The 20371-nt window shown below is 31.0% G+C and overlaps 1 pseudogene; it reads left to right on the top strand.

The window, feature by feature from the left end:
* Positions 1-5440: 5440 nt before the first annotated feature.
* On the top strand, positions 5441-5803 carry LOC149182155 (cytochrome P450 750A1 pseudogene; annotated as a pseudogene).
* The last annotated feature ends 14568 nt before the right edge of the window (positions 5804-20371 follow it).

Raw genomic sequence — 20371 nt, 5'->3', positions numbered from 1 at the left:
TTGACTTAAGGCATTGTCAAAGTGTAAATTCGAGTCCATAGAGACATGATCAGGGTGGCAGATAATCCCTTTCTTGTTGAGAATGAGTGTTGAAAATAGAAACAAGAAATTCTAAAAATAGAAATGCTAAAAATAGCATTGCTATAGATAGCATTTTAGGATATATTCCAATTTTAATTTGTCCTTGAATTAAAATTGAGAATTAAAATTCGAATTTAGTCTCACCAGCTGTTTGAAAAATAATTAATTAATTCATCTTGAGTTAATTAGTTGGAGAAATTCAAACATGAATTCTTTGTGAAGTCATGCAACAATTATCCCTTTGATTAAGGAAGTTATCCCTTAATTAAGGAGATAAGGATGAGTTGTATTGGAGTTGTAGTAAGTTAGCTCAGTTAACTGAGTTAAGTCCAGTTAAATTAGTTCCAAACAGTTTGTGGAACTAATTGTGAGTTCAGTCAGTTAATGCATGCATGCATGCAACTAGTGTACTCCAGATAACTAAATATTCTCCCATAAATAACTCATGCATGTCAGTTCAGACAAAGACCTAGTTGAGATTAAAGGCAGGGACAATGTACTATCAGTTGCAAGAATATTCCCATGAAGAAATCTCTTGCATGCAGAAGGAATTCATTCCTTGAGGATTGCGCAGTTTCTACAAAGGTGAGAGCAGTGTGTGTGATCAACATCACACTAGGTAATAGCTAGAGCACTAGGAAAAATTGCGCAAGGAAATAAGAGGCTTGGAGGACAGACGAGAAGGCATATGTGTTGTCTATTCTATCTATGAGCAGCAGTGAGGAATTGTACTGAGCGCTGGATAGCTTGAGACCTAAAGCTTTGTGTAATCCTGAGCTATTTCCACTTGTATGATAAAACAGATAGCAGGGTTTTTAGCTGAGGCTTTCCCCAGAGTATTCTTCTATGTTTCATGTGTGATTGTTTCTTCTTCTTTGTGATATATGTTCTATTTGATCTTTCTCAAATCGATTAAGCTTCCGCAAGTTAGATTGTATATGTAGATTAAGTATTTTGCTTTAGTACATTGCATAATGAGATTGATCTACAGTGATAATTTATATAGGACTATTGTCCTCCAATTCTCCATCTCCTCCTCTGTCTCATTGCCCTGCTTGATTTCTTCTTCCCATTCTTCTAACAAATTTTGAATGCCTTCATTTGTTCCTTCTCGGTATGCCGCAACTGCTTCACTGATAAGATGCTCCACTAATTTCCTTCCTCTGCGGGGTTCCAATGTGCTCGAGTCCTTATCCTTTCCAGGCTCCTGGCCTCATCTTCCACGGCCCCATCCTCTTGATGTATGAGTCATATCAACATAGTTCGATACCTATTCACAAGAAAGAGATGTTATCTACAAGCATTGTAACATATTACTATCCTGGCTGGGGTTATTAATGCCAACATTCTCCCCGTTCTTTGTCTTGTCCCATTTACGAGAAGAACAGGGGGCAAGGTGGGCGGTGGGCCAGTCTTGAGACATGGCCAGACTGCATATCCCTTCTGGATTTTCACTCCTCCCTCTCCGTTGCCTCACATATCCAATGTGGTTGACAGGCCCCTGCCAAGGCCATGCAAATGGGCTTAGCTTCAGCCTGACAAATTTTCTTCTGTGGTGTGCCATCCCATTCCCCTCTACCCAGTAAGCCAAATCCATTCCTATGCCCTTTTCATGTCCGTCCTCTCCCACATGGATCCTAGCTAGTTTCTTATCTCATTTATTATTCCCAGTTCCCCATAGTTTGTCGTGGTTTCTTAGCACTGCCATCCTCCGACATGCACCCCGATCGGGGTGCAAGCTTCAGAATATTTGAGTAGTATATTTTAACATCAATTTTATTAAGGTTTAGATTAATAAAAATTTAACTATTTTTAAGGTTTGAAAATGGAAGCATCACATGGAAACTGCCATTAAACAGATGAACCAACAAGTATATGTGATTGGGGTGTTTTTAGAATAACATAAAATACAATTGTTTTGCAAGTAGCGGATTTTGAATGGCTTCACATTTTTGTCAATTTTTCTTGAATGACTGGAAAATGCCTAAATTAAGATAATTTACAATTCAAGTTAAAAGCATATGACAATAACAAAATTCTAGTAGCACCTACACCCCACAGTAGATTGAGTTTGGTTTCATTATTTCAATGGTTGCATATGTTGGAAAATTTCACACAACTGGTATTTACAAAAATTGCAATAGAGGGAAGGTCCCTTTTTCTCACCTCTATGGAGGAATATATTTTTCTTCCCACACCTAATTGTTCCACCATATATTAAGAAGTTGTTAAACTATTACAAAATGGCCCAAACAAAGGGAAGGTCCCACAAAGAATTTGTTGATACCTTCTAGGATAACAATGTTTAGCCAACATTGTTATACATTGTTAAGACTTAAAGAGAAAATGGTGAAGCAATTGCTGACAGAAAAATTGGGTATGAAGCCATCATGCTACTATAACTTTTGTTGTCTTGACTCCCAACTCTCCCTGCTTTTGCCTCTTTGCTTCAAGGTAGAAAGCTAACAAAAATACCATATTTTTATTTCATGCAACATTTGGAGTTTTGTGTGGTGACTCTTGCATGGTTATGATGGTGCTCACTCCATGACCCCACAGAGTGTCAAATACTAGTCACAAAGGTATTAAAACTCTTATGACTCTTGGGAATACCTCTCATGAAGCCCCATGGCCTTGGCTTCCAAGAAGAAACCTTCTCACAGGGACTAGATGCTTGTTTTAACATTGTGTGGTTTGTATTTGGCTGGCCCTTGGAGGGAATATCTTGATTTTTAACCTAATTATCTTTTTTGTTTGGAGTTTACAAATTTTTTATTTGTAAAATTTATGTTTAAAGGTTTTCCAATCTGATGGCCATGTTATGGTTAATATGTTTGGAATGTGAAGTTTGCAACACAACCTTAGACGTTGTTGGTCTACAACATGCCTTATTCCACCACAATTTTCCTAGACTCACATGAACCCACCAAGGCCCACCTTTCTCGAGTTCATTAGTTCTTTTTGTTGACCGCAAACTTATAATTTAATAATTTACTCTTTTCATAACTAAATCATTTGACAAAATGAAATGGTTTGAAATTCTAGAAACAATTAGGAAATAAACTGATATTTAATTTCATTGAGATCTTGCCTCAGAACCTGGAAAGTAACTCTTGAGATATACTTGGTCTTACTGATGTGTTTTTATACTACTTTATTATGTATTTCAAGTTTATCATATGTGAACTTTTTCATATTCATACTCCAAATATTTCAAACTTAACCTCAAATTAACATCTCTTCATTCATAACCCAAGAGGAAATCAACAAACATGGTGTTAGTATGGCCCACATATTGGATGGGGTTTCTATCCAAAATGGTGTGAGGTCTAAATAGGACATCATACCAGGGAGATCCCCTTATAATTGTTGGTGGTGCATTTCACCACATCAATAGCTCATCAGGGTCATCCATGAGTCGAAACCTAAGATGTCACAGTCATTTTCCACTCCACCACTCCTCCAGCAATTTGAGAGGAAATTTGACAACTTCAAGCCTTGGTTACTAGTGAGTAACAAGTCTACTTTGACTCAAAAATTCAAGTGAAGGTAGCCAATTAGGTTTCTAATCTAGGACAAACCAAGGAAAAGACAAAGCTAATACATGAACTTCATCACCCTCCATTGGAAGATGAAAACACTCCTAGGCAAGGTCCTTAAGGAGAAACATGAATATTGCAATCATATAATATCTTCTTTGAATGAAATCAAGTTGGGGCAGCAATACCAATACTCTTGCCTGGCTAGTTTGGATGCTTAGCTTGCTCAACTTAAATCCATCTACAATGTGAACTAAAACCTCCTACACTAGCTGGAACAAGCACTCAAGACCCAACTCTGGCTACTTCATCTGACTCTTGATAATATGTTTCGCCACCTAGATGTTGACTTTTATTTCCATAGTTAAGTCTATGTTCGTTGCCATAAAAAATTAGTGTCAGTGGTTATCATTTTGTACTTTTTGAACTCTCATCTCAAGTCAAAAGATTTGGTTTCCATTAAGGCAAACTATGACCATTATAAAGTATTTTAATTATAATGTATTAAAATAAATACAAATATTCTAACATAATTATTATTAATATTGGATTAAACCAGTATTTTATATATATATAGTATTGTCAAATTCTATAATATAATATTTACGCCGTAAGGCATTTCCTTCTGAAATGAATTCACTTGTGTCTTTCTTAGCGTTTGATTCAAGTGTTAGATGATAGAAATAACCTTGACCATCGGATTGAAAAACGATATTAGTTCATTGCAATTCTCTACGGGAAAAACGATATTAGTTTGTTGCAATTCTCTACGGGACTTATGAATATTCATCATCATCTCTGGCATACCAGAGTATTTGTTAGATATCGCTAAAGCTCTGTGTGTCGTATAGCCATGAGTGCCTCGCTGGAATGTATCAGTCTCGCTCGAATGTGTTAATCTTTGGGTCCTAGTCCGGCTGGTGACTAGAAATGCATATACAATTGCTCGGCTTGCACTGGAACTAGACCCTGCTCGGAGGTGGGGTGGATTCATTAAATGTCTGGGCCAAGAAGCGTTCCTCAATTCAGACTCCCATAATTGTTGCAGAGATGGCCATGGGGATGGGGATCATGGTTGTGAGCATTCTGGTATCCGTCGCTGCCATCTAGGTTCGGTTCAAGCTCTTCTAAAACCATGACAACCGCCTGCAAGAGCAATTCTACAAGAGCAAGAGCAAGAGCGGTGTCTTCAGCGGGAGCTTTTGACATTAGAAATTTTATTCCATATTTGGACTGGCTCGATTTGCAAGGTATCCATTAATGAATGAAGGAGGCCAACAAAATATTCGATTCATTCACTAATAAATTCATACATGACCATATGGAGCATCGCATGGACTCATCCTCTGATGGCTAGCCAGGGGTTGAAGCAGAACATTGTAAAAGCTTCGTTGATGTGCTGCTTCAGATCCAGAATGAGCAACAGGACGCCCAAATCATGCGAGAAACCATCAAGGCAGTTATGTTTGTAAGTCTCTCGGGCATCATTCCCTCTTTCAGTTTTCTAATTCTTAATACTCAGTCACTCCACGCCTTCTACTAACATGAGAAATGAATTGAATTTGTCGGGACATGTTCGCCGCCGAAATGGAGACGACGACCATTACCATAGAATGGGTAATGAGTGAGCTGCTTAGAAATCCCCATGCAATGAAGAGATCACAGGAAGAAATTGAATGTACAGTTGGCAACCATGGTAAAGTTAACCAGTCAGATGTGGCAAGCATGAAATACCTCCACAGTGTGGTGAAAGAGACTCTGCAATTATACCCAGGAGCGCCGCTATTGGAGTAGAAGGATATCATATACCTAAGAAAACAATGTTATTGGTGAATGTGTGGGCGATAGGAAGGGATCCTAATGTATGGGGAAAAGATGCTTCAGAGTTCAAACCGGAAAGATTTATGGAGGAATTCGGTGGACATAATGATTATACGGACATAACAAGTACACAAGACTTGAGGATGCTTCCATTTGGGGCAGGAAGGAGAGGATGCCCAGGGGCCCCTATGGCTATTCCCACTATTTCGCTTGCATTGGCTCAGCTGTTGCACATTTTTAACTGGAGAGTTGAAGGTGATCCGTCCCAACTGGATATGAAGGAAGCGCATGCAATGACACTCTCAAGAGAAATCCCTCTCTTTGTGTTCTCGAACTTGAGGTTGCCATTGAATTGTGTTTAAAATTTGGAAAATTAAGAAGATCTAGGTTTCTAGTAGCCTGCGTCTTCCCGCCAACTTTAGCGTAGGCTAGTAGTTTCTTTAATGCATTGTTTTGAGTGGCTGTGTGAGATGTGATCACTATTGGTGATGTATTGTGCTTAGTTGTTCTGTCAAATATGAGGGTAATTTTGATATTTTCATTATGTTTAAATAAGTGTAATATGCAAGGTTATTGTTTAGTATTTGTTTTTTTATGCAAGAAATATTTGATAACAGAATAATCTGGGTGAGAATAATTATAAAGTAGTATAATAGAGTTTGAATAATCAAATTATTTAAGAAAATTAGAATTTATTTAACAATTTTTTATGATAAAAATGATTGTAAATACAAGTGGTTTTGTCTGTTTGAGGTGATTTTTGGTGATTTATATTGATCATGGATAGATCTTAAAGATGTAATGGATTTTAATTAAATAGGTTTTATATAATTTGTGATGGGTTATTCAAGCAAAAAAAATATTTTCTACAGATTTCATGGCTTCATAGATTTTATATCCTAAATATATATTTTAAACTCTTTATCTCATTATCAAATTATGCATCTAAGCATGTATTGTTGAAAAAACATTTGTCTTATATATGTATATTTACTTCTTAAATTTCTTTGTTTCTCAATACACATAGCTTAACCAAGTTTTTCAATGATTAGAAATCTCATTTATCTTAAATGGATAAAAACACATCCATGAACCATAGTCTTAGGCAAGTTTTTTTTTTATGGCTCATTAATTATTTTGTTACTTCTAGTATATTGATTATTGCATTTGGACCATTGTACATTAAACTTTTATTAATGATAATTTTTATTTTATCATCATAAAGTTTTAAATTATATTTATTACATCACACTAATAATATGTTTATTTTTTTAATAGTTAATATCAATTTTCTTAGTTTTTTTATAATAAACTATATAAATATATATTACACAATATTTTTCACACTTTTCCAACAAATTATAAACTTAATTTCTACTCCCTATACATTTCACTTTCCATTTTAAAATTATATTTAAATTATACATGGTTAAATAATTCTTATAATAAGTAAATTAGAATTATAAACTTACAATAAAATACTCTATTTATCTTAACATGCCAGAATTCTTCCTCTTAACTCGAGATAGGTCAAAATCCATAAATAAAAAATACTTTCAAATGAAAGGTAATCACGCCTTCTACCATTAAAAGAGTTTTAATATGCAACGTGAACTTAATGCTAAATAATTTTCTAACAACCAAAATTGAAATATTGATACCAAGATCAAATTCCCAAACTACTCAGTTAATTTTCTAACAACCAAATTGAAATATTGATACCAAGATCAAATTCCCAAACTACTCAGGTTGCTAGGACTCTAAATGAATGGGAAATTTATTTTGTTTTATAAATAAATCAATCTTCGAAAGTATGATTTTTGTTTCAAAAGTATGTTTTTTATTTCATTTTAATTCAATTTAGAATATAAACCATTTGTTGATTTAGATTATAAAATTATAGATTATTATAATACATAGTTATAGATGTAGACTCAAATGTCCCAATGTTGGTCACATGATTCTTGTGGCATTTTTTGTATCTCATGATCTTCTCTACACTATCTACCTTTTTTGACCTTTCCATAGAAGACTTCGATTCCTTTTCATTCCCATTCTTGCCTATGCAGGCATTTATTGTTATTACTATGTATATTATTAACATCACCAGTCTCATGAATGATATTGGTGGGGTAGTGATAAATCTAGTATTAGTTTGATTTATAGAGCAAGTTTGCTAAATTTCAAAGACAAACTATGGTTTGTTAACACACCTACTCAAACGTGGAGTCTATAAGAGACTTGATGGAGAGGTGAATTGAATGAATGTTGACTATAAATTTTCCATATTCGTGTCTAAGATCATTGAAAAGCATGCTAATGTAGTTGGGATCCACTTTGACATTTACCTCATTGATGTAACGCCAATACAAATTTTATTGCGCCAAGACAAATATGTTTCCACACTATCAAAATCACCAAACATGATAGTGCATAACTTTATTTCAAGATGGTTGATGTGGGACATATTATTGATGCATAAGAACTCAAAGTTGTTTTACAATTTCATAGCCTTCACTTTCCAAAACATTATTTCAATTTGTCTTCCATTGTGAGAGTATATTGTCATATATTCTTTCCTTGTATTATTGTGCATAGAATTGTATATCTTTTGTGTCTCCACTTAGAGATTTTCTTGCATTATGTACATTCTATGACTAATGACTTTTCTAAGAGTCATAATTCACCCCATGTAATTTACCTAAACCTTGCCAAGAATTCAATCCATGCAATGATAGTCTTTTTTTAACAAGAGAGTCACTGCAAAACTTAACAAATTTCATGATTGTGTGCTTTGATTTTAGTAAGAGTATCACCCCTTAGCAAATTTCATGATTGTGTGCCTTGATTTTAGTAAGAGCATTACCCCTTCTTTGATACCATATCAAGTTTTAAAGTAAATCCGCTTAAAAAATAATAATAACAAAACTTAAATTAAATTAATACGTGAAAACTAAACAAGTAAACTAAACATTTGATAAATATTTATAAACCTGATAAACATTTTATAAAGATAATTATTCAATTTAATATTCTATACCATAAATAATGTTATGTATTCCTAATAAAAAAATTTGGTACCACAAAACCTTTTGCTATAACTTAGCATATAAGTTAGCAAATATGATTATGAATGAAATTTCTCATCAAACTCTAACTCCAACATGGATATGAATAACTAAGTGCGTACTTACAAGTATGGAAGACTACTAAACAACACGCTGATACATGTTTCATACCCAATTCTCTTTCTTTATAAATTTGATGTTAGTTATGCAATGTATCATTACAATATAGAGATTTCCATTCGGTTGATTGCTGCTGTCAACGAAAGATGAGCGGCTCGCATAACAGAAAAATAAATGAACCGCCGTTGCCGGCGATCGAACCCGGGTCACCCGAGTAAACAGAACTGCATTCATCAAAACAGGATAAAACTGAAATTGATTGCTGCTGTCAACAAAGGATGAGCATATCGCATAGCTGAAGAAACATAAATCGCCGTTGCCGGGGATCGAACCCAGGTCACCCGCGTGAAAGGCGGGAATGCTCAACACTATACTACAACAACAGAAGTGTGTGAAATAAAATAACTTCAGCTTCTCAAATTTACAAATTGCGATTCCCAATGGAGACGGTTTGCTTTGTTTGTGTATACTCTTCAGATTCCCACACGGCTACAGACACACAATATGAAAGTGCAACCGATTCTTTCTTTCAAAATAAATAAACATAAAAGTTCAATAAAACCCTAAACAGATTATGCACCAGCCGGGAACCGAACCCGGGTCTGTACCGTGGCAGGGTACTATTCTACCACTAGACCACTGGTGCATATGGAAAACAAATTCCTTAATCACAGTATCTTTTACTGAAAGCTAGATTTTCGTCCCACCAGCAGTCGCAAATAGATAAAGCTTCTTCCGTGTTTTTTTTCAACGGCAAGAAAACCTAATATTCTTCAATTACTTTTATCTGTTCACACATCCTTCCAGATATTTTTGCATCACTTTACATGACGCACGTCCGTTAACAATCCCGTCAAAGAATTCCACTTGAGAAACAAAGAATTTTGAAGCTGTTCTGGCAAAATATTTAGAGATGTTTTTGCATTATTTTCTTATCATTTTGCTTTGGTTCAAGTGTCTGCTTAAAATTTTGGACAGTCTTTAATGGAAATAGTATTATTATACTAATAATAATTATTTTACAACTAAACATTAAAAAAAAATAATATGTTTTTATAAATGGTATATTTTAATAATAAAAATTTAGTGGCTATTTTAATTGACGAAGTTCTCGTTGTTAAGTTGGCGTCTTTAGTTTCTTGGCGATGATAGCTTCAAGTAGTAGTATGACATTAAAGACTCTTAGTATATGTAATGTTTTTTATTTTGGGCGATGATCATTTTTGGTAGTAGTATGATATTACAAATTCTTAGTATATGAAGTATCTTTTATTCTTGTTAATGAAAAATTCATCTTAAATACAGATTTAACATAAGTTAAGATGGATTCAATTTCTTCACGTGTAATTTTTTTTATGAGCTTACATTATTTAAATGTTTGAATAGTGTTTTTTTGTTTACTTTTAGATTTTTTAATTTTTAATTCTTTCTCTTTTTTGACAGACATGAGCAAAATTTCAATTTTGATGATTATTGGATTGTAGAATAAGTCTCTGGGCTCAAAACTGATGTTCCTTTTACTGAAAAAAATAAAAAAATTATGGTTGTTAAATACCTTCTTTATTGGAAGGTCATGGAGTCAATTTTCCATGATGCCTCAAACTTAAGCTCTGCTAGTTTAGTTCCTTAAATGTGATACCTTTGACTTACTCAAGATTTTCCATATATATATATATATATATATATATATAAACTAAACTAAATTTAAATATATTTTAAATGTTGATAATATTATTAAAAAAAAAAAAAAAATTAACTTTTAAAATTTAATAAAGTAATTTTACCATATTAATTATTTGGAAGGAAAAAAAAATTATAACAATTGATTCATCATTAGTCATATTTTAACCATAAATATTTATGTGTTTATTTATGTAAACTATTTGGGAAATATTGTTTTTATCTTTATGATATATTAAAATTTTTATTTAATATTATTTTATTAGTAAAATTTTTGAAATTTTATGGAACTAAATTGAAAATAGAAAATTAAAAGCAAAAAATAAAAAAATAAAAAAACTAAAAATTATTTCAATTAGTTTTTCTACTTCAAACTCGTGATTTTTTTTAAGAATAATATATGCATTAGTGAATATAATATAAATATAATAAAAGTATATATATTTATTATTAAGATAGTATATGATATATATTTATTTTATTTTTTAATTTCTTTTTGTTTTTAAGATAGATAGTTCAATCCTCCCATACAAATTCTATAAATAAATAATGTTTTTCCTTATTTTAATTATCTTCTAACCAAAAACACTCTTTACTTGTGTATATTAAATTTAATTATTTAATATATATTTAAAATGAGAAATAGAAAAAAGTACATCCATCTATTAGTTACAGCTTACATATTGAATAGATTATGTAATTATATATGATGGTAGACTTGAGAAAATGTTCATTTGTAACTTCAACAACCTTGCCTTAAAATGTAGTAAAATTCTGAATTTGAAGACACATGTATGGTGAATCCAGGCAACAATATTTTTAAAGACACATGTCATGCAACAACCTTTTTATTGAAAGATATAGACACACAACAAACTTTAATACTTATACATAGACCACTAGTGTACCAATTTCTATGTGACTTGTCCTAACCATAAGAAGTCATCCCTTGTGATGTGTAGTAAGGGCAACGCTAGTCACTCAGAATTAGATTATTATAAATATATATTAAAGAATATGGGCACAAACAACAAACTTATGCATAGACCACTAGTATGGAAATTTCTATTTGGCTTGTCCCCACCATAAGAAGCCCATACCTTGTGATATGTGGCAAGGGCAAGGCTAGTCACTCAGAGTTAGATTATATTAAATATATATTAATAATTTAATAAATGACTCATATATTACGTATTATTATATATTAATTATAATATATACTTTATTATTATATAATATAATATTATAATACTAATTTATATATTAATATATATTATATTATATAATATATAGTATAGTATTATAATATATATATATTATTATATATAATAATATAATATATGTATATAATAATATATATTTCTTCATATATCTTAAGTATTAAACCAGAGATATCAGATAAGTTGAAGAGTATTTCATAGATATTTTTTACAAAGTAAATTTTATTTATAAAAGTCACTGTGCATACACCTAAACTAACTTTCACTTCTTTATCCACCTAAGATATTATCACACTAATATTTCCATTACATTTACGACTGATATGATTCCACAAAGATTGAAGTTGAAGAGAGTGTATATATATATATATATATATATATTACCAATGTGTCCCCTTCACATTATTTTCATTGAAAGTATTGATCATTCAAAGCTTTGGGTATAGTTTAATGGCTCAACACAACAAGGGAGATGTGGGGAGGTGTTGTTTTTTATCTAAGTAACAAACATTTTTATAAGATGAAGTTTGGTTTTGTCGTTGGAACAAATAATTTCGCAAAATTGTACAAATTGAAGCTTATACTTTTCTTTTTCCTCGAAAAAGGGTGTTTGCAGCTACAAGTTTTTTATGACTCCAAACTAGTCATAGAATAGTTCAATCAGACGTCTCATTCTTACACACACACACACATAAATCTATTGGATGATACTTTAATGATTAAATCTCAATTTGACTATATTTCTTGTTTACATATATACAGGAAGAGGAACACAATTTCTAATCAGTTATCCAAAGAGGGCTCACAACAAGACCTTAGTGCTTGGTTATTTACCGAGCATAATGGATCAAAACACTATCAATATTACAGTCGTTCATATACAGATCATATTTCTAGAGATGAAGGCATGGTATAACAGAGGGATCCTAATATTTTTTATGGAGATTTTTTCACTCACATAACTTTTTCAGATATCTTTCACACTTTTTTAGACATATATCTTATTATGCCCCGATATATGATGATGTATATATAGCTAGGTATTTTAGATATATCAGTTTTATTTTGGATGAACAATTATGATATGTTGAGAGATCAACACAGTTTTTTATATGCTTCATAACATCTACTACATGTAATTTCACTATTTCATTAATGAAAATTATGATTTTTCCTTGCGGAAAAAAATTCCACATAAAAACGATATCTAAACACCTAATAACAAAAAATAATAAATACAAGCCACAAAGTGCAATACCCAATATCTAATAACCTTTATATACTCTGCAATATAAAACATAAGGTATATAGAGAAAATGAAATCTAAAATACCTTAAATGTGATAACCAATATAATCATATTTACGAATCTACATCTATACACTCTACCAAGGTATTCATGAATCTACCTTTAAACATTATTCAACACATATAAATTTCCACCCCCGCGGGCCGTTGGGTCGCCGGGGTGGGGCGGAGGGCTGCGGACAGCCGCCGCCCCACCCCGGCGGCCCAACATCCCACAGGGGTGGCGGGGCGATTCCGGGAATCACCCTGCGACAAAACTGCCCGCCTATGTCCCCCTACAAAAAGTGAAGACCAAAGTACCTAAGGACCTGGATGAGACCAAGAGTTCGCTCTAGTGGCCCTTTTAGCAATAGTCCGTGGAGCATGGACTGAGGTCTCACCCGAAGTAGTATGGGGGGATGCTGGAACCAAGTTTCCGCACCCTTGAGATGTCTGAGAGGTCGATTTAGTCCAACTGTGAATACCTTCATGAAGTGAGAAGGACATAAAAACTGTTAACCCAAATCCATTAACCTTTATACATTATAGAATCTACATCTATACATTCATGAATCTACCTCACTCCACTTAGACAATGGACCACATACAAAAATTTCGCTATACAACGGACACTACACTATTCTCCATCTATGCGTGGGCTCCACATGAAATTGGATTGTACATCTAACTTGAAAGGTGGAGATGGTGGACCCCGTAGATTAAAGCAAAAACTTACACATCGTCAACCTCTATCTCTATGATTAGCACGTTCTCCACTTTTATATTACGCTTCATAAATTAATATTTCTCAATATCAAAAGGTTATTGGCATTTTAAATCTATAGATCCACTTAATATGTTCCACACATTGAGGTTTTTGAAAAGCCTCAATTCTATATTAACGAATCTTTCAAAGCAAGAGTTAAACATATGGAACATATTAGTTGGTTCTGTGGATTTAAAATGTAAACAAGGTAGGGTAATTAGTGTTTCTTATCGCTTAGTTTAATAAAATGTTTTAATGTCATGATGTGTTGTATGTACTCCAAACAATAATAAAATTGTAAAATGAGTTATATGAATATTTGTTTAAACTTTTTTATTAATTTTTAAAATATAATTAAACATTTTTTTGGATAGATAAATGTTAGTTATATATATATATATATATATAATTGACATTGAAGAGAATGATAACAAGTTAATAATTATTTATTTAATATTGAATGATGGTTTTTTTTTTTGTATGCTGATATTATAGTACACATGTCATGTCAATAGAGTATAGATTGATATAATAAGAGTTACAAATTGTAGACATGTTATTTTTACATATTTTTTTCAAATTTATATTTTTTAAACTATTTTTTTGTAAATTAAAAAATAAAATCCATAAAAATTGTATATTCAATACTTTACACCATTGAGAAAATGAAAATTTTGAATTTAATACAAACCATTTGTGTTTATGGTACATAGTGATTAATATATAATGTTATTTTTCAAAATTATTTATATTCATTGTACATAGTAATTAATAATAGAGTACACAAAAGTCAATTCTTGCCATCATTACACAATAAGAGGGGAGACATTTCAACCAATCATATTTGAGATAAATAGAAATAAATTTTATTTAAAGATAATAAATTTAATTTCATAAAGTTAACTTTTTTTTTATAAAATAACCTAATAACAAATTAATGAAAAACTAAATACCTTATATCTTGTGCTCGCAGATATAACCTAACATATAAACTCGATATAAAATGTCAATAACTATATATAAATGTTTTATATATTCTCGCTGAAATTCAAAATTCTCATGTTTACAAAAGTTAGTAAAGTATTAAAATAAAAGAGGTGAGGGTTGGAATTATCCGTTCCAAGGTAATTTAATACGACTAACAGACCAACGCTCCGACTTACCGATCAACAAAAATCTTTGAAATAGGTAAAACGTTTAACAATCTGTTATAAACGCCAAACTTGACAGGTGACTTCGATTTCTAATTCCAACCCCACCCAAATAAAATAAAATAAGGGGAATAAATAAAATATTTTTCTTAATTTAAAAGTCATGATTATCACATTTAATAGGAGTTGTATTTAAAGAGACTTTTTGGAAGCTTTTCCGGTGGGTTTTTCTAGTCAAAATCCGGCAGCAATTTATTGAAATCGCAAGTTTGATAGCTAATTTTTGCACAATCAAAGCATCCCAAGGGTTTTTCAGGGTGCTGAATCCAAATATGCAGTTAAAAAACCATTTTAAATAATACAAATCAAGATTTAACCTCATTTTTTCCGCCGGATTCTGTCACCGGAATCTCCAAAAAGTCGCACTAAAGACAACTCCCATTTAATATACAACATACTAGCATATTTTTTAAATGAAACAATGAATGGAAATATTTAAATAATGAAAAATGAGATTTGTATTTATTATTAATTTTTTTTTTTAAGAGGAAATATTTACTTTAAACATTGTTTATGCTCGGCATCATTAATATTTATTGAACATTCCAATGAGTTATCCATTTTTAAAATAATTGTTTGTTAAAAAAATTAACTTCTTTAAATCATAAAATAAAACTTAAATATTTATAAATATACTTGATTATTTCAATTCAAAAAATTTAATAAAGAAACTGCATACTTCCATTCTATGCTCTAATTCACGGCTAAACTCTTAAACTCATTTATATATTGCAGTGTTAAACTCTTAAACGGTTAAAAATGGAATGTCTATAAAATTTGGTTTTAATATATATTTATAGTGATTTAGTATAATATATTTATGAGTGTGTTTGTATTGATATTTATTTAGCTATAGTTAAGATATAGTTAGGTTTGTGATGTAATAAAATCAATTTAGATTTATTTCATTCTGAATTTATCATGTGTTAAAAATGATCAAATCTCTAGAAATGCAAACTTTCCTCAAATTATTAATCCAAAGTTATTAAATCTAATAATAATAATAGAGTTAATGATGTTTTTTACATGGCACGATAATAAAATTTATAATAAAACTACATCAAATTTATATTTTCAAATATTACGACTTTGACGTGGAAATATTTATATTTGTAATGTTTATCAAGAGAATCCTTCCGATAAATCACATTGCAATTATTTCTGGTTTCTAACTACAAAGTGTGGGTGATCATTCGGTAAATCACATTGCAACTATTTTTTTCAATGGGTTTCTAACCACAAAGCGTGGGCAATCATCTGGACAAAGATGAATGTACTAATCCAACCATGCAATTATCTCACATTGCAATGGGTTTCTAACCACAAAGTGTGGACGATCATTAGGACAAAGATGAATGTACTAATCCAACCATGCAATTATATCACATTGTAATTATTCTTCCGAAGGGTTTCTAACCACAAAGTGTGGGTGATCATCAAGACAAAGATGAATGTACTAATCCAACCATGCAATTATATCTTGTAGAGATGCAAAACATTGTACTAATCCAACCATGCAATTATATCACATTGCAATTATTTCTTCTGAAGGGTTTCTAACCACGAAGTGTGGGTGACCATCAAGACAAAGATGAATGTACTAATCCAACCATGCAATTATATCTTCTAGAGATGAAAAACATGTCGAAAGATGAACATTGAAGGAAGTAATAAATTAATTAAAAATGAACATTAAATAATTTATAAAATAAGCAATATAAACATTAAATCATTTATAAGACAATAATATAGAAAATAATTACTAAATTTAAAATATAGTTTATAATAATAAGTTATTATAGTTATGATCATATATATATATAAGTAAAAGTAAATAAATAATAATACTAATAAATAATAAGTATAAATAATAAGAGAGACAAGCACAAAAGACACTAATTCACTGAAAAAGAGTCTGGATTCAACAACTACTAATCTTCCAATCATCATCCCTATTTAGCTTCATAGATTTTTTTTTTTTTCAATTTTGATATCATCCCTATTCATTGTGATAGACATATTTTCAATTTCGATAGCTCGTGATAGACATTTTTTCAACTTCGATAGCCTCTGATGATGGAAGTGGTAAATCCTTGCAAGGACTTTGGAATATTCTAAACAAACATGGTGTGATATGACCAACATGATCACCAATCCTAACAAACATGGTGTGATATGACCAACATGATCCCCAATCCTTTTATAGAGTGGTCTGTTTCTCCAATGTAGGGGGTTCCACATGAACAAGGGATTAAATAGACACCTTTTGATGTCTTTGGGATCCAACATGAACAACATGATCACCAATCCTTTTATAGAGTGATTTGTTTCTCCAATGTAGGGGGTTCCACATGAACAAGGGATTAAATAGACACCTTTCACGTCTTTAGGATCCAACTAGTCTTGGATTTGAGGGACCTATGAATGGTGTTCAAAGGTCTAAAGGTAGAAGCAATCATGTGTTTTCATAGGATATGGTTTTTCCTCTTAAATATTCATTTTGCAAACGTTTAACTAAAAAAATATTAAAAGATTTTGGAGCATGATGCAAGATTTGGATTCTTAGTGTTGAATTGTATTGCAGTATTTTTTAAATTTATATGGTTATTTTCATTTTTTTTGGGCCGACATTAATTTTTATATTTTATTATTATTTTATTGGAGACTTACATACTTACACATGACGTGACATACTTACACACCCCCGTCATGTCACATCCCCATCACTATGGGTTGTAGAATGCACCTCTCAAAGATATTATAATTTAATATCTTAAAGTATTATTAGTTTGAACCTATTATTATTATTCTAGTTGTGGTGTAATGAAACCCTATAAACAAACTAAGGAGGATACAAAGCTACATATACTTTTATACATTTGTGGCTCAAATTCTTAGCAGATCACAAACCTCAAGTAAAATTATAATTTAAGATAACAGTTTTAAAAACTCAATATACATATATGTTATAATGTTTTTTACGTGAAACATGCAGCTTGTTGAATTCTTGGTGGATCACAACCCTAACTCTAAAATTATAATTTAATATAAAGGTTTTAAAAACTCAATACACATATAGTTTATAATCTTTTTACTTTTAACATTGCGCCATGTTGCATTTTCATGGATCACAACCTTGCCCATAAATTTATAATTTAATATAAGAATTTTTAAAACTCAATATATGTATAGGTTATAGTGTTTTCTATCCCAAAAATGCAATTGGTTGAATTATTCATGGATCACAACAGTGACCATAAAATTATAATTTAATATAAGGGTTTTGACAACTTAATACATATATAGGTTATAATTCTTTTTTAAGTGAAATATGCGGCTAGTTGAATTTTTCGAGGCTCACAACCTTAACCCTAAAATTATAATTTAATATAAATGTTTTAAAAACTCTTTAGAGGCTCACAATCTCGACCCTAAATTATAATTTAATATAAAGGTTTTAAAAACTCAATACATGTATAGATTGTCAAAACCTAAGTGCCATAATTTAATTTATTTAACTTTATTTTTATTTTTAATTTTATTTTATCCCTATGGCCTCATAATTTAAGTGAGTAAAAATGTTTTAATTAATCATTATAAGTATAATTTATTTTGGTTATTTATTTTTTATTTGTGTAATTAGACCAATTCAAATGACAACATCTCTTACATACTGGGTTGGAGAGTGCCTGCGTAATTATAATTGAATTAAGTTGAATTGGAGAATGTCTTGATTTATAAGAGATAAAATGTATAAACAATTCAATTGAAATAGTTGCAAATATATGAAATGTTGATCTATGAGAGATCAAATGAGTAGAAAATTCAAATCAAAACAATTGCAAAAATATAGAATGAATAACACACCATTAATAATAATATATTTATTTTGGCAAAAACCCTTGTGGGAAAAATCCGAGACTCTAAAGTATATTCTATATTAATCATCAAATAATGATTACAATATAAATTTTGTGCACTTTCTCTAAAAGTGTTTAACAATTACTTAATTTTGGATAAATTTGGCACCATAACTATGAAATAAAAAATACTCTCATGACTCCTTCCAATTCGACACTTAATTTATAATGAATAATAAAATCATAAACTACTTATGGTTTTCTATTTTTGTATAGGGAAAACTATCAATAGATTATTTTTTGCCACTACTCATAGATAAAATATTCTTTACAATGTTGTTGAAATATTTACTACACAATTATTGAAATTATTCTTTGTACATTGTCGACAAATTCCTTACAACATTGTTGAAATATTTACTACACAATCACTGAAATTATTCTCTACGTTTTTAGAAAATGTTCCTTACAACATTGTTTATATATTTACTATACAACTGCTTTTTTTCACTTACTGGTTCACGGATACCCGGGTCAGTGGGTAGCCGCTACATCCAAGGTTTTAAACACTAAGTGGACGCCACCCGAAGGGCATCAACACCCCTAGGCCTATTTACTGACCTAACCCCAAGAGCTTTCGAGATTTGACCCTGTGACCTCCCATTGGGGAGGCACTTGATTTGACCGATTGAGCTAACTCTTGGGGCTTTTACTATACAACTGCTAAAATTACTAATTTCACATTTATAAAACATTCCTAATAACATCACTCAAATATTATTCACATAATTATTGGAATTTTTCTTTGCATATTAGAAATATTCCGAACACAACAATATTGAAATATTTTCTTCTCAAACATTGAATAGAATTTCAAATATTATTTACATAATTATTGGAATTATTCTTTGCATGGTGGAAATATTCTGAACACAACAATACTGAAATATTTTCTTCTCAAACGTTGAATAGAATTTCAAATATTATTTACATAATTATTGGAATTATTATCTGCATAGTTGAAATATTCTGAACACAACAATACTGAAATATTTTCTTGGCAAACATTGAATTATTCTCTTCACAATAGCTAAAATATTCTTTGCATAACATTGCTGAAATATTTTCTTTATAATTGCTAAAATATCCTCTTCCCATGGTTGAAATAAATATCATTATTGAAATATTTTATTAACAATCATTAAATTATTCCCTTCACAATATTTCTTCAAAACCCTTGAATTATTCCTTTCATTATACATGAAATATTTTCAACGTCTTTACAACCATTAAAGAGTTGTTGAATTTCTTAGTGGCATTGTAGAAGTTCTTTGCAATTCTATAAGATTCTTTGAGGTACTACAAAAGTTCTCCACAACATCGTAATTCTCTCTATAATTCTATTGAAGTTCTTTGTCACACTATAAAATTCTCCACAACACTGCATACGTTCCATGCAAAATTATAATGATCCCTACAACATTACATAAATTATCTTCATTGTTGTTATGTCCTCCACAACACTGTGGAAATTGTCTGCAACATTTCAAGGTTTTTAGCAAATATATAGAAGTTCTCCATAACACTGCATCATTTTTAGTAACGATGTAGAAACTCTTTGCAACAATGCACGATGTATGACATATTTCCCAACATTCTTCCACTTGTCATATACTTTTCAAGGGAAAATGTGAGAACACATCAAAGTGCAAGCTAATT

Source organism: Pinus tabuliformis, chromosome 3_2 (assembly GCF_031772625.1).
Source record: "Pinus tabuliformis cultivar Carrire ecotype Pingquan chromosome 3_2, CPIR1, whole genome shotgun sequence".
Lineage (NCBI taxonomy): Eukaryota > Viridiplantae > Streptophyta > Pinopsida > Pinales > Pinaceae > Pinus > Pinus tabuliformis.
This window is presented reverse-complemented; position numbering and strand designations above follow the sequence as displayed.